Below are 5,705 nucleotides of genomic sequence, written 5' to 3' on the forward strand. Positions count from 1 at the left end.
GGAGAAAAAAACAGCATACCGGCACCATACTTATTTTGATTATTGTTTCTCAGCTGTTTGTAAATGTTGCAGTTTATAAATAAAGTTTTATTTAAAAAAAAAAAAAAGCCTCTTTGCATGCGCATAGCATAGATCCAACGAATCGATGACTAAATTAATCGGCAACTATTTTTATAATCGATTTTAATCGATTTAATCGATTAGTTGTTGCAGCCCTACTCTAAATCAGTGTTTTTCAACCACTGTGCCGGGGCACACTAGTGTGCCGTGAGCAACAGTCTGGTGTGCCGTGGGAGATTCTCTAATTTCACCTATTTGAGGTAAAAATATTTTTTGCAAACCGGCGGGAGGCAGGGTGCAGGTAAAAAGGTGTCTAATGCTTAAACCAATAATAAACAAAAGATTCAAGATTCAAGACTCAAAAGGTGAGTGCCGCTAAGAAAAGGCATTGAAGCTTAGGGAAGGCTATGTACAACCAAACTAAAACCGAACTGGCTACAAAGTAAACAAAAACAGAATGCTGGACAACAGCAAAGACTTACTGTGGAGCCAAGACGGCGTCCACAAAGTACATCCGAACATGACATGACAATCAACAATGTCCCCATGAAGAAGGATAAAAACAACTGAAATATTCTTGATTGCTAAAACAAAGTAGATGCGGGAAATATCGCTCAAAGGAAGACATGAAACTGCTACAGGAAAATACAAAAAAAAAGAGAAAAAGCCACCAAATTAGGAGCGCAAGACAAGAAGTAAAACACTACACACAGGAAAACAGCAAAAAAGTCCAAATAAGTCAGGGTGTGATGTGACAGGTGGTGACAGTACACCTACTTTGAGACAAGAGCTATAGTGATGCTTTAAAGTCATATCCAACAATTGCGACAACCACTTTTTACTGTTGACGGAGTTTAGTTTTGAATGCTGTCTGCTGGTGGTGTGCCTCCGCATTTTTTCAACGAAAAAAAAGTGCCTAGGCTCAAAAAAGGTTGAAAAACACTGAACTAAATCACTTAAAAAATGTATTCAAAAACCGCCAACAAAACTTCATTTATGTTCCGTAACTTGTATAATAACCAAGATGGTGGTTATTATACAAGTTATTTTAAGATCGAACACTGAGGAACTTTTTTCTATCGTAGTAACACATCGGCTTGCTTCGGTATTAGCCGTCAAAGCTAGCTACGGCAAGAGATAAGCTGGCTTGTACAACAACACAAAACATATTTGAGTTTGTAACGCACAACACAATGCGATAGGACATCAATCTGTACTGAGTGAAAAACATCATATTACAGTATCTGTAAAGTATTATTTCATGTTTTGTTTGTACACAGCTAGCTATGTACTGTAGTTGTAGTAACACGTGCTGCGTGTACCAGGATCAATATTAAAGTGTGACTTACTTGTAGGACAGTTGTGCATTTGGTCCAGCTGGCCAGGGACGGTTTTTCCCGGTTTATTTGGGCAAGCACTCCATTTATGTCGAAATTCCTTGTCTCCAAATTCAGCATTTGCAGCTTCGAGTCACTTTTACCTCACACTCTCTCGGCATCCGTCTGCTCCAACGTCTCACTTTTCCTTCGTGCTCGCTTCTAGAAGCAGCAGTTCATCCTCCATATACTCAGCTTCAAAAAGATAAGGCTGTGAATCCTATTTTGTACAAAATAGTCATCTTTGTTGTTTGTTAGCAAGTCGGCCATGTTTGTTGTTGTTTCCGAAAGTAGGAACACACTTGTTGCCAGAAGTCGGAAGTACGTTGCTATGGAAACGGAAATCAATGCACGTAAGAAGTCACTCCCAGCAATGATTAAAATGACCAAAATATGGTAAATATTGTACATATTACATATTGTTATGAAGGTGTCTGTTACTACATTATATATATACTTGCAGTGTGTATATTGTACATATTACATATTTTTATGAAGGTGTCTGTTACTACATTATATATATATATACTTGCAGTGTGTATATTGTACATATTACATATTGTTATGAAGGTGTCTGTTACTACATGATATATATACTTGCAGTGTGTATATTGTACATATTACATATTGTTATGAAGGTGTCTGTTACTACATTATATATATACTTGCAGTGTGTATATTGTACATATTACATATTGTTATGAAGGTGTCTGTTACTACATTATATATATACTTGCAGTGTGTATATTGTACATATTACATATTGTTATGAAGGTGTCTGTTACTACATGATATATATACTTGCAGTGTGTATATTGTACATATTACATATTGTTATGAAGGTGTCTGTTACTACATGATATATATACTTGCAGTGTGTATATTGTACATATTACATATTGTTATGAAGGTGTCTGTTACTACATGATATATATACTTGCAGTGTGTATATTGTACATATTACATATTGTTATGAAGGTGTCTGTTACTACATTATATATATACTTGCAGTGTGTATATTGTACATATTACATATTGTTATGAAGGTGTCTGTTACTACATTATATATATACTTGCAGTGTGTATATTGTACATATTACATATTGTTATGAAGGTGTCTGTTACTACATTATATATATACTTGCAGTGTGTATATTGTACATATTACATATTGTTATGAAGGTGTCTGTTACTACATTATATATATACTTGCAGTGTGTATATTGTACATATTACATATTGTTATGAAGGTGTCTGTTACTACATTATATATATACTTGCAGTGTGTATATTGTACATATTACATATTGTTATGAAGGTGTCTGTATATAAGGCAGTATATTGGGACCTTTACTGTTCCTAATATACATAAACGACATGTCATCGGCATGCGACTGTGAATTGTTGTTGTTTGCGGATGACTCTGCCCTGCTGGTATCAGACAAGGACAAGTCACAGGTGGAGAAAATGGTCAGTGGTGAGCTGTGTAGAACTTGCACCTGGCTCGCTGACAATAAACTATCCATACACTTGGGTAAAACACAATCCATCCTGTTTGGGTCCCACATCAACCTTAAGAAAGTCAATGACTTCACTATAAAAGTGGGTGACAGTGTCATCACCAGGAAAGATGAGGTCACCTACCTAGGTTCCATTCTAGAGGCTAACCTTTCCTGTGATAAAATGGCAACCAAGGTAATCAAAAAGGTTAACCAACGAGCGAGATTTCTCTACAGAATTTCCTCTCTGGTCAACAAAAGCACCTTGAGGATTCTGGCGGGAACTCTCGTTCAACCCTTTTTCGATTACGCATGCACCTCCTGGTACCCTAGCACCTCCAAAACCCTCAAATCTAAACTCCAAACATCCCAGAACAAGCTAGTCAGATTACTTCTAGACCTCCACCCCAGATCCCACCTCACTCCTACCCACTTCTCTAAAGTGGGCTGGCTCAAGGTGGAGGACAGAGTTAAACAACTTGCACTGAGCCTGGTCTATAAAATCCACTACACCTCCCTGATACCGAAGTACATGTCAAACTACTTCCTTAACGTAAATGACCGCCATAACCACAACACCAGGGGGAGCTCCACTAACCACGTTAAACCCAGATTCCCAACTAACAAAGGTCTTAACTCATTCTCTTTATATGCCACATCAAAGTGGAATGCACTCCCAACAGGTATAAAAGAAAGGGCATCTCTATCCTCCTTCAAAACCGCTATAAAAGTTCACCTCCAGGCAGCTACAACCCTAAACTAACACCCTCCCCGGATTGCTAATAATCAAATGTAAACAATCAAATGCAGATTCTTTTTCTTTTTCTTATGCCTTCTGATCTCTCTCTCTCTCTCTCTCTGTCTCTCTCTCTGTCTCTCTCTCTCTGTCTCTCTCTCTCTCTCTCTCTCTCTCTCTCTCTCTCTCTCTCTCTCTCTCTCTCTCTATGTCCACTACTTGATGTCCATATCCCCCCACCCCCCCACCCCACCCCCCCTCCACACTCCTGATTGTAAATAATGTAAATAATTCAATGTGATTATCTTGTGTGATGACTGTATTATGATGATAGTATATATGATAGTATATATCTGTATCATGAATCCATTTAAGTGGACCCCGACTTAAACAAGTTGAAAAACTTATTGGGGTGTTACCATTTAGTGGTCAATTGTACGGAATATGTACTTCACTGTGCAACCTACTAATAAAAGTCTCAATCAATCAATCAATCAATCAATCAATCAATCAATCAATCAATCAATCAATCAATCAATCAATCAATCAATCTGTTACTGCATTATATATAGACTTGCAGTGTGTATATACAAATCCAGTCTTTTTATCCTATATTTTGTCAGAAAATGTCACTACTTTTTCGTATTTTTTTTCCTAAAATGTAGTCTTTTTTTATCTTACATTTTTGTCTAACTATGCGTTACAAGTACAGTACGTATCGTGCCATACGTTACAAGTACAGTACGTACTAATTTTGTTAACTACTTTTGAGTAATTTTCCCTAAAATCTAGTCTTTTTACCTTATAAAATTGGCAGATAATTTCACCAGATTTTAGTTGTTTTCCCCCCCTAAAATCTAGTCTTTTTATCTTAGATTTTTGTCAGATGATTTCACTACTTTTTAGTATGTTTTCCCTAAAATTGTGTCTTTCCATTTTAGATTTTGTCAGATAATTTCACTACTTTTTCATATTTTTTCCCTAAAATCAACTCCTTTTATCTTAAATTTTGTCAGATAATTTAAGTACTTATTAGAACGGTTTTCCCTAATATATATATATATATATATATATATATATATATATATATATATATATATATATATATATATATATATATATATATATATATATATATATATATATATATATATATATTTATATTTATATTTATATTTTATTTTATTTTTGTCAGATAATTTCACTACTTTTTAGTAATTTTCCCCTAAAATCTAGTGTTGTTGCCCTTATTAATATGGAAGATAATTTCAATAGGTTTTAGTATATTTTTCCTGAAATCTAGTCATTTTATCTTAGATTTTTGTCGGATAATTTTACAACTTTTAGTATTTTTTTCCCTCAAATGTAGTCTTTTTATCTTAGATTTTTGTCAGATAATTTTACAACTTTTACTATTTTTCTCCCCTCAAATGTAGTCTTTTTATCTTAGATTTTTGTCAGATAATTTTACTACTTTTCAGTATTTCTTTTCATAAAATATAGTATTTTTGTCTTAGATTTCTGTCAGATGATTTCACTACTTTTTCATATTTTTTTCCCTAAAATTAACTATTTTTTTATCTTAGAATTTCAGTACTTTTTGGAATTTTTTTCCCTAATATATAATTTTTTTATCTTTTATTTTTGGCAGATAATTTCACCAGTTTTTAGTATTTTTTCCTCAAAATTTTGTCTTTTTTATTTTAGATTTTGTCAGATAATTTCACTGTTTTCGTATTTTTTTCCCTTAAAACTTAGACTTTCTATTTTAGATTTTGTCAGATGATTTCACTACTTTTTAGTATTTATTTCCTAAAATATCATCTTTTTATTTTAGATTTTTGTCAGATAATTTTACAAATGTTTATATTTTTTCCCTAAAATCTAGTATTTTTGTTTCAGATTTCATCAGATCATTTCACTACTTTTTAGTTTGTTTTTTTTTCTTAAAATGTAGACTTTTTTTCTTAGATTTTTCTCAGATAATGTCACTACTTTTTCGTATTTTTTTTCCTAAAATGTAGTCTTTTTTTA

This window comes from Entelurus aequoreus, linkage group LG26, assembly GCF_033978785.1.
Source record: "Entelurus aequoreus isolate RoL-2023_Sb linkage group LG26, RoL_Eaeq_v1.1, whole genome shotgun sequence".
Lineage (NCBI taxonomy): Eukaryota > Metazoa > Chordata > Actinopteri > Syngnathiformes > Syngnathidae > Entelurus > Entelurus aequoreus.